At 42.7% G+C, this 14669-nt stretch overlaps 2 long non-coding RNA genes and 1 pseudogene across 2 annotated transcripts; all 3 read left to right on the forward strand.

Moving 5' to 3' along the window:
• The first annotated feature begins 10243 nt into the window (after positions 1–10243).
• On the forward strand, positions 10244–10784 carry LOC136483178 (uncharacterized). Its single transcript, XR_010765334.1, has 3 exons — positions 10244–10376; positions 10462–10542; positions 10625–10784. It is a non-coding gene; the product is annotated as an uncharacterized lncRNA (long non-coding RNA).
• Positions 10785–11270: 486 nt separating this feature from the next.
• LOC136481204 (uncharacterized) lies at positions 11271–12197 on the forward strand. Its single transcript, XR_010764648.1, has 4 exons — positions 11271–11382; positions 11464–11539; positions 11666–11703; positions 11798–12197. It is a non-coding gene; the product is annotated as an uncharacterized lncRNA (long non-coding RNA).
• A 1020-nt stretch (positions 12198–13217) lies between these two features.
• LOC136479055 (phosphatidylinositol 4-phosphate 5-kinase 6-like) overlaps positions 13218–14669 on the forward strand; it is an 11732-nt pseudogene continuing 10280 nt past the window's right edge.

Consider the following 14669-nt stretch of genomic DNA (forward strand, 5'->3'; position numbering starts at 1 on the left):
AACGGTTGCGTGCCGCCTGTTTCCCGCGCTTCCATTTTTTCTAATTCTGTTAAGCTTCATGTTCAGCTCTCTCTTCAGTCCGCTGCCTCAGCACCTCATTTCGACTGGGTTCAGACTCTCCATGATACACCCATACTAAATAATCAGGCCTGAAACCATGCTTACAAAGGTGCGCAATCATCGTATTCCTCATTTGGGGCCGTGTATTTCCACAATTCTGCATCCATTCGTCAGTATACTCATCCCTCTTCCTCCGCCGGTGTACATCCAACTACGATCATGTGGCATCCTAGTAAGCCAAACATGTTCACATGAACACTGGGGTTCAGACCAAAATTTTGAAAGCTTACAAAATTGTTACTGAACTTAGGTTATTTCAGTTCATCGTACTAGAGATTCACAGCAAATTGCACAATTAAAATTCCTTAGCTGCACGACAGAATTACAGAATCAATTCCCGTTCAAACCCTTGGTCAAATTAAGAAATGCAAGCCACACAGAACTCAGTAATCCAACATTCCTACCACTCCATCAGTCAAAATACCGACAAACTTATCGCACCACAAAAGCAAAACCAGTGCGAGATCCAGCAGATTTAAATCGAGAGAGAAAAGGAGGGGAGGATTAATCTGACCTTATGAACAGCTCCACGTATGATATCAGGAGATCTTGACAAATCTTGTCATTTTCAGACTTCGTTTGCTTTTTTAGAATTTAAAAACCATTCGGCCACACGTTCGTGATCGTGTTTCCTGAACAAAATGTTCGAAATTTCTTTTTATTTCCCGGGTATGGACCCAAAATGGACTCAATAACATGAATATGATTTCTCCACTCAATTTATTCCATTATTTGAATCACTTGTAGTTCAAATTTGACTTTAACCAAAAAAATTCTCTAAATGCAATAAATTAATTAAATATAGCAAACAGATCGAGAAATATACCAAATTTTAACATGTAGTACCACATGTTGTATGTGGACAGTAGAAAAAGTTTGGAGGGCAGGAGAGAAAAAAAAATTATTTTACCGAGTGCCAATAAAAAACACTCGGCAACAAGATTATTTTGCCGAGTGTCAATAAAAAACACTCGGCAATCCTTGTCTTTGCCGAGTGTCCGTTAGAAGCACTCGCCAAAGTTCTAACGGCAAGGCGGCGCACCCAACCGCCGTCACACGGCCGCCGCACGCCCAACGCACGTGCCTGTACTTTGCCGAGTGTCCGTGTTTGCCGAGTGCTATATGTTTGCCGAGTGTTTAATTATAAACACTCGGTAAATAGGATATTTGCCGAGTGTCCGATGGAATGCACTCGGCAAACCCTCAGGCACTCAGCAATTATACTGTTTTCGGTAGTGCTGGGAGCAGGCTCAGTCCTCTGAGAGGATTAGTCGCAGACACGAGACGAAGGGGACGACAGCTCCCGTGCGGTGGACAGTAGAACAGGGAAGTGCGCCGAGGTTCGAGGAGGCAGGTGGCGGTGGGGAATTTTTTTTAATTTTAACACTTTTTGGAAACTAATTTAAAATATAACAAGGTCGGGTTTTTTTTAAAACTAACACTTTTGGCCGCGCCTATTGCCCTGGCGCGGCCAAATGCCTGTGCCGCGCCATGCATGGTGGCGCGACAGAGGACTGACGCGGCGGCGATCGGAGTAGCTGACCGCTGACGGGGCAGGGCCTGCCGCGCCACTGATCTTGGCGCGGCACTACCGCGCCCTGATTCGTGGTGCGGCAGAGCCGAATAAAACTAACGCGGCCAGTCCCGGCCCCCGCCCGGCCCTCCATTGCCGCCTTCCTTCCCTTCCATTCCCCGGCCGCCTCCCTCCCTCCTCATCTTCGTGCAAGGTAATGACGCACAATTTGTTTTTGTTTGAATGGTGGATAGGTATATTATAAATGGGAGCTAAGTCTATGGAAGATATTAGTTTAATTTTATCAATGTTACGGTTAATTATTTAGTTAGAAGTATGTTTACCATGTATATTTTTGTTGCTCTAATTGTCGGTTATATTATTTTAGTTGCATTACAAATGATTGTATTTTACATTAATTTGCGTTGTTTTGATTGGTGTTTAATTTGAACCATTTTATTAGATGGAAGACATGTTTCGGGAGCAGTTATGGCGAAAACAGGGTCGTCCTAGAGAATTATACCCCGACGAGTCTAGCAAAGATGCCCCAATTCCTCCTGAACTCCTTGTCCCTAACTGTGACTGTGGTCGTCCGGCCGACATGTTTTAATCGAGACATCCAGACATAGCGGCTCGTTGCTTCTACACGTGCAGTCGTTTTAACGTAAGTAATTGTTTTCGTATGTTTTTTCTTCTTCATTTGTATTATTAGGTTACTAATATTTTGTTGGAATTTTATTGTATAGGCCCATGAGAGGTGCTTTTTCTTTCAGTGGATTGACGGTGCAGACAAGTTTGACACCAGGTACCTCCTTTTCGACGATTGGTGGAGAGGGCGACAACCACGAGAGCACTTCGAGCAGTGGGTTCCACCTCCCCCTAACCCCCCTCCAATGACGGCTAAGGAGAAGCACTTATCTACAGTTAGACGACTCGAGGAACCTTCTCTATGCCATTGCAGAGACCGAGCTGTGATAAACCCTGACAATACGTTGGAGTTTGTGTGTCCAAACAAGCATGAAGTAAGTGCAAAGTGTATGTGTTGAAATGTTGAGCTATATGTGTCATGTACTAATGTCACGTTATTTATGTGTATTCAATGGCAAAGTGTTGTTTCAAGGAGTGGTTATATGGTCCTAAGAACAAATGGCCCGAAGAACCTCCAAAAGCAAAGCAAAAGAAGAAAGAAAGGTTAATTTACAAAGCACCGTCAGTCAAGTGCAAATGTGGTGTTAAATCCAACTACGGTCTAGTCCCTTCAGAGCTTGGAATATGACATTATTACGGCCATATGATTGACTATGATGAGGTTGGTTATTTTTGTGGTAACCATGGAATCGTATTTTGTTTCTTTTGCTAAGACATATATGATATAATTTATCGTTTGAACAGAGCACTAGGAAATGCAGGTGCAAATGTTATGATAGTCAAGCTAAATTCTTGGATGAACTGAAGGGGAAGCAAGTAATTGCACGAAAGAGGGGATATGGACCTGACTACGTCAACCTTTTCGTTAAGCATCACAAAGACAAGATGCGTGAGTTTGCTAGACAGCGCGGTATTTGTAACCCGATTGACGTTAGGCTTGTCAAATGGGGATTGAAGAGACGGATGACATTAGAGGAGGAGAGGGCAAGGAAGGAGGCAGGGGAGGAGACAAGAGTACAGATGTAGGTCTTGAACGAGCATGTTGTTTCATTATGTGCCAGTGAGTACTTGGAAGCTTTTTTTTCATTGCCTGATTTTAAATGTAATATAGTCGCGTTGCTAACTGATTGCATTTTATACATGAAGGGATTGGATGCAGCGAGGACCATGTTGCAGAGGTGGCTCATGCAAGGTATGAGGAAAAGAAGTTAAATGAGCACAGAAAGCGAGCTGGTCGCACCGTTGAATCACCGATTGTGTTTTCTGATGAGGGGAACGAGGATGAGGATGACACTGTCAGACTCAGCGAGCTCATCGCTCTAGCAGAGGCGGGCTTGCAGGCGGAGGAGGCTGAGGAAGACACGACAGACTGAGCGAGCTTATCGCTCTAGCAGAGACGGGCTTGCAGGCGAAGGAGGCTGAGGACGACACTGACAGAGTGAGCGAGCTCATCGTTCTAGCAGAGGCGGGCTTGCAGGTGGAGGAGGATGACGATGCGTTCTTCACTCAGGCCATAGAGGCCGTAGATGAAGCGGAGGCCGCTTACTATAGACAAAAGGCAGATCAGGGCAACGTAGGTGAGCCTAGCCACAACAACAGGGTGGTGGTTGAGGATTGGTACTCGGACGACGAGTTGCTTACTCAGTATGTTTTTGACTGAGGGTTTTTAATTGCGCTGACTGTTAGTTCCATGCTTTATTAATGATCAATGTAGCTATGTAGTAGAAATTCCATTGTGTTGTCTTATATTCTATTTGAACTACTGATGTATTGTACCCATGTGTTATGTACTCGGATTACTCATGATCGATCTTAAGTGATCACATCTATTTGTATCATGCGTTCAAAATTTCTAAAATAAACGTAATCGGGTGAAACTGCTCCTGCATCAACTGACCATCCAAATCCATATTACCCTGAGTTGCTTCCCCTTCGACCCTCAATTCTTACTCATTGCCTCTAACACCGTCAATGGACGGGCCGTCCTGAACACCCTGCATCCTGTACCCATTCTCCACCACCACCTCAGCCATGGGTACATTGGAACCTTGGAGAACCCTAGTGTAGCGGGACCAGTCAGCAGGGTCGTGCAAGGGCATGAGGACATAGTGTGCCCTAGTCTTCCTAGTATCAAACCTCCCCTTCAGTGTGAAATCACCGTCAAACTTTGTATTCAAACGGGCACAAAGGTCGTTGAAGCTAGGAGGTTCATCAAACCATTCTAATTCTTCTTCCATATCCTCAAACATACCATCTTCTCTCCTAACACTTCCTTCATACAAAACTCTAACACAACAATCCATCTGCAAAAGCATTAAAAGAAACTTCATCATGTCGTCGAAATCGTCGTATGTAATGTCCATAGTAATATTAATACATATTCTAACTATAACTGTACTAACTAATCTAATATTAACATCTATACAAGGCTAACTACAACAACTAATTAGACAAAATCTAATATATAACTAGACTCAATAACTGTACTAACTAAACTACCTAACTTTACTACCTATACGAACTTACTATATTACCTATACTAACTAAACTAAATAACTTTACTGACTCTACTAACTATACTGTAATAATTTTACTACCTATTAGGGGAGTACCTCGCTGGAGCGCGCTAGACCGGGCCGGGAGGCGCGGGTGCAGTCCTCGGTGGGCAGCCGCCGTGCGTGGCCGGAGGGGGTGGCGCGCCGGCGTGGGGGCTGGGCGGCCGCACCGGGCGTCCGGCGGCCGGCGTGCTCGGCGGCGGGCTGGCGCGGGCGAACACGGCGGCCAGGCGGCCTTGCTGCGCTGCTCGGGCAATGGCGGCTGCTCGGCCAGCGGACGCGGGCAGCGGCAGTCGGTTTTATTCGGCTCTGCCGCGCCACGGATCAGGGCACGGCAGTGCCGCTCCAAGATCGGTGGCGCGGCAGGCCCTGCCCCGTCAGCGGTCAGCGACTCCAGTCGTCGCCACGTCAGCCTCCTGCCGCGCCACCATGCATAGCGCGGTACAGGCATTTGGCCGCGCCAGGGCAATAGGCGCGGCCAAAAGTGTTAGTTTTTAAAAAAAAACTCCGACCGTATTAGATTTCAAACCAAAAAGTGTTAAAATTAAAAAAAAATCACGGTGGGGGCGGCACCTGGAGGCAGAACAGGCGTCGTGGCGGCACCGGGAGGCAGCACGGGCGGCGGGGTGGCGTTGCGAGGTGTGGAGGATTTGCTTTTTCTTTTTCTTTTTTTTTTATTTTTTGACGGGCGGGGTGGGGCCTGCGAGGTGCGGGAGGCAGCACGGGCGTTTTGATTTTGACGGACGCTGTTAACGGGAGCCCATCCGACTAAAAAGGCCGATCACTTTATGAGCCTAAAAAAAGAAGGCCGATCACTTTATGAGCCCACACGGAGAAGGATTTCTTCCGAGAGCATACGTATCTTTCCGAGTGGACTTTAGCATCACAAGGGATATATTCCGTGTGTCTGTTTTAAATACTCGCAGAAGCCCACCGTACACGTAGAAGTCCACCGATCTGGTAGAAGATCTGAAACGTAGATTTTCAAAGCATTTCTATAGTCCCGAAATTGAAGCAAAGTATCCACGCAGTAAATAGTAAATTTAGCCAGCAATCATTGTCATCTAAACTAGACAATATGGACGGGAGATGTATATTCATATGCAAGCGTCTATTTCTTTATCAGGAGGCACTACGCCAGATTTCTTCTGTAGGAACGGGAGCATTTTTATTGTAGGGGCGGCTAGGGTTGGGGGCGTCCTCGGGCCCCAGTAGCCCAGCCGCCCCTACAGATGGCACTGTAGGGGCGGCTGGTAACTTGAGCCGCCCCTACAGTTGGGGCTGATCTGTAGGGGCGGCTCAATCACCAGCCGCCCTTGCTGTGCCCATTTGTTGTTTTTCAAAATTTTAAATTTGAAAGGTTTAAATTTTGTCAAATGATAAGATGACTAAAATAAAAGTTGTAGATATTAATGAGTTGAACAACTTTGGTATTCATCACTTTTTATGTTGAAATCATTTTGGGTCTCAAATTTTGGTTCGAACTTGTCATTTTTTAAAATTTTAAATTTGAAAGGTTCAAATTTAGTCAAATGACAAGATAACCAAAATAAAAGTTGTAGATCTTGATGAGTTGAACAACTTTTATATTCATCACTTTTACATCTGAAATCATTTAGGGTTTGAAAATTTGGTTTGAACTTGTCAAATTTTAAATTTCAAATTTTAAAATGTGTAAAATATTGTCACATCCATGTTTGATCAAACTTAAATGCTGAAGCATGATTTTAAAAATTTTTAGGAAAAAAACCATCACATTTGGAGTTAGTATGAGGAAGAACAATTAGTTACAAAGTTTACCCACAGATTAAAAAGAGAAATCACACTGTTCTAGATGATCCTTACATGATCATAGTGAACAGTGTGATTTCTTTTTTTAATTTGTGGGTCAACTTTGTAACTAGTTTTTCTTCCTCATACTAACTCCAAATCTGATGATTTTGTTTCCTCAAATTTTCTAAAATCATTCTCTATCAATTTATTTTGTTGGTTTTGTCAATATATACATATGAAAAATTTGAGCAATTTAAATTTTGAATTTCAAAAAAATGCAACTTCAGACAAGATTTTAGTACCCCAAATGATATCATCTGAAAAAGTGATAAATACCAAAGTTGAATAACTTATCAAGATCTACAACTTTTGTATTGGTCATTTCTTCATATGACAAAGTGGTAATGACATTGTTCACAAATGTGACACATCAATCGTAAGGTTTAACTATATGAGACATGTGTAAGATTAGTGAACAATATGTGCTAATAATTTGTCAAATGAAGAAATGACCAAAATAAAAGTTGCAGATATTCGTGAGTTGAACAACTTTGGTATTCATCACTTTTTATGTTGAAATCAATTTGGGTCTCAAATTTTGGTTCGAACTTGTCGTTTTTCAAAATTTTAAATTTGAAAGGTTCAAACTTTGTCAAATGACAAGATGACTAAAATAAAAGTTGTAGATATTAATGAGTTGAACAACTTTGGTATTCATCACTTTTTATGTTGAAATTATTTTGGGTCTCAAATTTTGGTTCGAACTTGTCATTTTTAAAATTTCAAATTTGAAAGGTTCAAATTTTGTCAAATGACAAGATGATCAAAATAAAAGTTGTAGATCTGGATGAGTTGAACAACTTTTGTATTCATCACTTTTACATCTGAAATCATTTAGGGTTTGAAAATTTGGTGTGAACTTGTCAAATTTCAAATTTTAAAATATGTAAAACATTGTCACAACCAAGTTTGATCAAACTTAAATACTGAAGCATGATTTTAGAAATTTTTAGAAAAAAAACCATCATATTTGGAGTTAGCATGAGGGAGAACAACTAGTTACAAAGTTTACCCACAGATTAAAAAGATAAATCACACTGTTCTAGATGATCCTTACATTATAACTAGTTTTTCTTCCTCATACTAACTCCAAATCTGATGATTTTTTTTCCTAAAATTTTCTAAAATCATTCTCTATCAATTTATTTTGTTGGTTTTGTCAATATATACATATGAAAAGTTTGAGCAATTTAAATTTTGAATTTCAAAAAAATGCAACTTCAGATAAGATTTTGGTACCCCAAATGATTTCAGCTGAAAAAGTGATAAATATCAAAGTTGAATAACTCATCAAGATCTACAACTTTTGTATTGGTCATTTCTTCATATGACAAAGTGGTAATGACATTATTCACAAATATAACACATCTCTCATAAAGTTTTATAAACTATATGAGACATGTGTAAGATTAGTGACAATGTGTGCTAAGAATTTGTCAAATGAAGAAATGACCAAAATAAAAGTTGCATATATTCTTGAGTTGAACAACTTTTGTATTCATCACTTTTTATGTTGAAATCAATTTGGGTCTCAAATTTTGGTTCAAACTTGTCGTTTTTCAAAATTTTAAATTTGAAAGGTTCAAATTTTGTCAAATGACAAGATGACTAAAATAAAAGTTGTAGATATTAATGAGTTGAACAACTTTGGTATTCATCACTTTTTATGTTGAAATCATTTTGTGTCTCAAATTTTGGTTCGAACTTGTCATTTTTTAAAATTTCAAATTTAAAAGGTTCAAATTTTGTCAAATGATAAGATGACCAAAATAAAAGTTGTAGATCTTCATGACCTCTACAACTTTGATGTTTATCAAATTTTCATTTGAGATCATTTGGTGTCTCAAAATTATTTTAGTAGTTTGATTTGATTTCATACAATGATCCACATCTAGCGCAAGGCTCATCATCTGGGCCGTCCACCTCGCGATCGGACGACGGGGACGGAGTCTGAATCACACGACGAGGGGGCCGCCTGGAAGGCGGTCAGCCGCGGCGCCGCGGCGGTATACAACAGAACCCCCATCCCAGCCCTCTCCTTATGCCCACACGCTCGCCTCTCTCCTCCTCCCCCCGTTCCACCTCTCGCGCTCGCCATCCTCCCCAGGCGCACCACCAAACCCCCAGCGGCGGCGCTAAGGTTTGCTTCTCCGCGCGTCGGCACCGCAACCTCCGCCTGCGGCGATGGTGGGGCAGGAGCGTAGGACAATCGATCTGGAGGAGGGATGGGCGGTCATGCAGAAGGGCATCACCAAGCTGAAGAACATCCTCGAGGGCAAGCCAGAGCCGCAGTTCAGCTCCGAGGACTACATGATGCTTTACACGTACATCTCCCTCTCCCCTCCCTCTTCCTCCTCCTCCTCGCCGCCGTCGCCTTCGCGGCGGTGGCCGCTAGGGTTTCCCAACTTGATCCGCTTCGATCCGGTTCTGATCTAGGGTTTTGGTTCCCTTGTCGCAGGACGATATACAACATGTGCACGCAGAAGCCGCCACACGACTACTCGCAGCAGCTTTACGACAAGTATCAAGAGTCGTTCGAGGAGTACATCACCTCCATGGTGAGCCGCCTGTTCATATCCCTCTTGCTCATGTGAATGTCTGTCTTCGACCTAGATTGTTTTGTATCTGCGGCGTGGTATTAGGGTTAGATTTCCTACCCTGAGGGAAATAAGGCAGTTTGGATGGTTTTTTTTTTTAGCTTTGGTGGATTAGCGCTTGGTTGGTTGATAGGTTGGGACGAGAACGGCCTTGGTGTATATGGGGATGTTCTCGTTTCCTTTTGGTTTTCTTCTAAATAATACAATGCTTGCCGATGACCAGTCAGGTTCATTCACTCTGTAGATGGACATTCTTTTCTGGGAAAAAATGAGAGTTGTTTGTCATAGATGGTCGAACCCTTATACTATATAGAATTGGCCTGATCTGTTTGATTGTACTTTGTAAATGAACTAACCAAAACTTTTTTATGCTGCAAATATTGCAGTGGTAGCGCTCTCTTCCCCTTCTTTTGTCCATCTCTTGATTTGTACAGGATAATAAAATCTCTTTAAAATGATTGTAATCATCTTGATTAGGTGAAACAATTGGTCCATCTACTTTATGTGCCTTTGTAACAATTCTGTGCCCATTTACTTGTACACTTGGGCCTGGTGTTCTGTTGGCTCCAGTAGATTCATTAGATGTCTTGTGATATCACTGTGGCTGTTTCCATTTGCTTTTTGTTGGAACTTGTAGTTTCTGTTTGATTGTAATTTCACTCAAGGGTAGACAGCAAACCAGGTAGCCTCTTAGCGTTTAGGGAAAATGCTGATAATATGCATTTTTAGTATTCAAATTTCTACAGTCTACATTATGGTTGCATCCATTATATATTTTTGTATCTAACTCCAACAATCATGTGTTGCATGATGTACACATGTTAGGTTGGTTAAACACACTGATCTTCCCACTGGTAGCCTCATGCAGTGGGGATGATCCTCTTTCTATAGTAATCGGCCAACTGGCTTGCTGATTCTAGTAGGATTTTACTGTTGTTCCAGAGATAATGTGCATTTAACAAACTCTTACATACAAATTAAAAATAAACAAGTGCTTTTGAAAAGTCGTCATGTTGCCAAATGAATCCAAACACTATATTCGAGTAATTATCTGTATTTTCAGGAAACTTTGGCGAAGTTGTGAATGTGGAGCTATCAATGGACCGAATGGTAAGTGAATGTGTTGCTCTCTTATTCTCTTATTCTGGGATCTGTGCCTTGTGCTCTCCTTAACACCTACTATTTGTTTTTTTAGGTTAACCTTCCTCGTGGCTATGGATATATTGAATTCAAGAAGAGAGATGATGCTGAGAAGGCTCTTCTTTACATGGATGGTGTATGCATTCTACCCTATGCTTATTCTGTCTTTTTTTGTTGAAAAGTAAATGACCAACAAGTTCTTCTAAAAATCTGTCCAGGGTCAAATTGACGGAAATGTTGTTAAGTTGAGATTCACTCTTCAACCACGCCAAAGGGCTGCATCACCTATGAAAGCTCCGCCCCCTCCTCCAAAAAGAGACGCTCCCCAGATTGAAAAAGGTGTTAGCAGTGCTGAAAAGGATGCCCAGCAGCGTCCTAGGGAATGTAAGCTTCTGAAGCTTTGAAACTATATAATCACTATTCCTTTTTCTTCGCTTGTTACTTCTGCTCGTATCAAAAAACTCCCCCCCTGAAGGTGCATGTTCAGCTCATGATGATTTAATTGTTCAGCTCATGATGATTTTATATTCCATAGCTGTGGACTACACGTGCCTATCCCTGCTAAATGTATCAAGTATTCTCTATTTTATATTTCATAGCTGTGGATTAGATGTACCTTTTTTAGATAATACAAGTGGATTAGATATATGTATCCCATGTTTATAATTAATTGCTGTTCTACGCATGATCCTGTGATTGGTTTCTAAGATTTGTACTCATTACACTTCTAGTATTTGGATACTTGTTTTGCCCCTTTTATTTTTCATGTCTTGGGTTCGTATTAAAGTTTTGTTGACTTTTTTAGTCCTCTGCCTTATTCTGCTTGCTTAACTGCTGTGCTCATTCCTTCTTTTCCCCCCTCTAGCTCGCCACCTCCAAGGCGGCTGAGGAGCCCACCAAGAAGGCCACCACCTCCACGTCGCTCTCCTCCTCGCCGACCCCTTCGCTCCCGCTCCAGATCAATTTCTCCAAGAAGGTAGTGGATTTGCCGAAATCTACCAGTTGATGCTGTTCCTCTTTTGCACCCTGACAATTCTGATTCTCTTGTATAACGCAGGGGACGAGGGCCTCCGTTGAGGCGTGGTAGGTCAGACTCATCATATTCTCGATCACCTACTCCACCGCCAAGAAAGGTGAGTGCTACAACTGATATGGTATTTGTAGTATCAAACACAAAGTAATGCTGTTTTCCCCCCTCTGTTACTGGTCATGCATGCATGGTAATATTGACTAAGTGCTTAAATGTGTTTCTTGTATAGGGTCCAAGAAGGGTATCAAGGAGCCGCAGCCCTAGAAGGTAACATATGTATTTGTTTTGTAATGATAGTTTTTTCTGGTGTTTTTGCATATGCCAAGAGTATTCCATAACTGAAAATATCTCTTGCTTGCAGGCCTCCTAGAGGAAGAAGCATCTCTAGTGACAGCCGAAGCAGCAGTTCACCTTCCCCTAGACGCGGCAGGTAAAAGGAACCCGTGGCATTGTGTATCCGGCAGGTAAAGCCTTTTATCCCTTGACTCTATCTGTATCGTTTGCCTGTGCTTGTGACTTGCTGTGAGCTCAAGTGTTGGTTCGAGGAGAAGATAGAGAACCCTACGGCAATGCTTCTAATGGATCTACTTAACATGCCCGGTGGACTCTCTGGCTTGTGATTTGTACCCGAGACAAAGTTATCTGCTATGTTGGCTTATGTACTTGATTGTACTTTAGTATTTTGAAGTTCTGAACTTGTTTCCTCACAGGAGTCTGGATCTAAAAATTTATGTGGTAAACCATTGTGCTAATCGGTGTCTGAAGTGTTTATTGGATCTTTCGTTTAATATGTCGAAAGTTTTCATCTATTTTGTTGGAAAGAGTTCCTCAACACTGCCATTGTATGATTGCATTGATCAACCAATTGATGCGTGTAATTTGTATATGCACGTCACACTTGTGAAACTGTGACATACGACTAGCGCTGTAGTTGATACTTTTGTGAATTATGATTTGTGATGATGTTCTAAATAATGGTCTTGTGTTTGTGGATGTATATATGTATATTTGTGGTGGTTAGATTCGAATTTGAATTATATATATATATATATATATATATATATATATATATATATATATATATATATATATATATATATATATATGGTCAGATTTGAATTTAAATTATTTATTTTTTTTGCTGGAAAATCCACTGTAGGGGCGGTTCTTGATTGAACCGCCCTTACAAATACACACAGCAGATGATATAGCCGCCCTTACAGAAGTCCATTGTAGGGGTGGCTGAAAACACCAGCCGCCCCTACAGAGGGCACTGTAGGGGCGGCTGAAAACACCAGCCGCCCCTACAGAGGGCACTGCAGGGGGGGAAGGGCGGCTGGCGCAGCCGCCCCTACAGAGGCTCTAGAGCCGCTCCTACAGTAGTGAGGCTGGTATGGAAGGTTTTATCCCGTCACCAATAGGACTTGGCGCGTGGCGATTGTGCAAGCCTTAGCACCCGTTTGAAACGGTTGCGTGCCGCTTGTTTCCCACGCTTCCATTTTTTCTAATTCTGTGAGGGAAAGGTGAGTGAGAAAACCATCCAACCAAGAAACTACCCGCAGGCCGGTGGTTCTAGTTTCAGAGGGTCGTCTCCTTTCCCTCCCCTTGGCCTATAAATCGCCGGCCTGCAGAGCTTCATTCCCTTCCATCAAGCAATCAAGCATCCATCCGCTCTTTGATCATCAGTAGTGCATACATTAGCCAGCTACTAGCAAGAGCTAGCTTTCTTGCTTGCTTAGTTCCACCTCCGATCCCTGCAGACCCCTATCCCGATACCGTCCATGTGGAGATCCGTAGAATCCAACGCTCGCACCTGTCCGTGGGAGCCCAGCGCCCGAGCCGCGGGTACAGCCAGACCGCACCGAATTTTTTTTCCCTGCGCCGCCATCAGACAGGCCTTGTCGGCCGCAACCAGGAGCTCGAAGCGCCCTACGCCAGCATCGTCGTCACCGTGCCGGAGGACTACCGCTCCATGTTCGTCATGTTCTCCCGGGGCCAGGCAGTCGAACGTGACGAGATCTTTAGCTACTTCAGGGAGTATGTTATGCTTCAACGACTCGTTGACGCATGCATGCATGATTGCTATGCACTCGATCTCCTCTAAGCTAGCTTTGTGAATGCGATATATGTACATGCATGTGCATGATTGCATCCTCATCGAATAATGCAAGCAGGACCTGGGGCGACTGCATTGCCCGTGTTCTCATGGAGAAGACCACTGGTGGGGCGCAGCCAATGTACGTCCGCGTCATCTTCAAGAGCAAAGCGTTCGTGAGCATGCTGCTCAACGGCAAGGGCCGCGCCTCGATCTTCATAGGCGGGCGTGAGATCTGGCTCCGCGAGTACATCCAGCGCAACAGGAGCAACAACTGAAGTTCGGCCAGCCTATACGGCGTCCATCAGTAGTGCTGGTAGCTAGGACTAGGAGATCAGCGGGGAACTATGCATATGGCGTTGAGGAGTGGCGGCCGCCAGAGCATGCCGGCTGGTGGATCCTCCCCTGGATAACAAGAACTACAATACACAAAACAATGTTGCCATATGAAGATAAAATGCATGCTAATGATCAACCTCCAATAGCAACATCACCACATGGTTTTAGTTAAACTACCAAGGTGGACTGCGAAAATAGTACGGGCACTAGCTTTTTTCCCTCCTACATTATAACATTTGAATTTTTCTATTTGAGATTTTTTTTTGCAAATAATTTGATTTTAACGTCCATATAGCTTATTTGTACTCAACCATTCATCATTACAATTGTATGCTGATTAAAATAGACTATAAAAAAGCATCAAAAGTTTGGAGACCAACTCAAAATGACCAACTAAGCACTAAGTCTACCGGAGGACACTACCATAGAACAGTCAATCACTATCGGTTGCTTTGGAACTAGCAGTGATAATGTACCACTGTTAGTTAGTAGTTGTAATCAGCAGTGATATATCACCCTATCACTAGCGGTTGTAGCTACGAACTGGTAGTGAAAACATATCTGTCACTGGTGGTTACTCTATTACTGGCGTTGTAGTCACGAAACAGAGTGATAGGTAGGTTTTTTTTTAGATCAAAGGCATTCACCCGACTTTTATTGAAAGCTTAACAAAAGCCCAAGATCCTGCTGGGAAAACCAGCTTACAGATTAAGCACTAAACCCTTCAACGAACTCTATAAACTACACATCAAAAGATCTACCATCAGACCTCTAAACCCAAACAGCAAGTTTGAAACCA

The sequence above is a fragment of the Miscanthus floridulus genome, chromosome 9 (assembly GCF_019320115.1).
Source record: "Miscanthus floridulus cultivar M001 chromosome 9, ASM1932011v1, whole genome shotgun sequence".
Lineage (NCBI taxonomy): Eukaryota > Viridiplantae > Streptophyta > Magnoliopsida > Poales > Poaceae > Miscanthus > Miscanthus floridulus.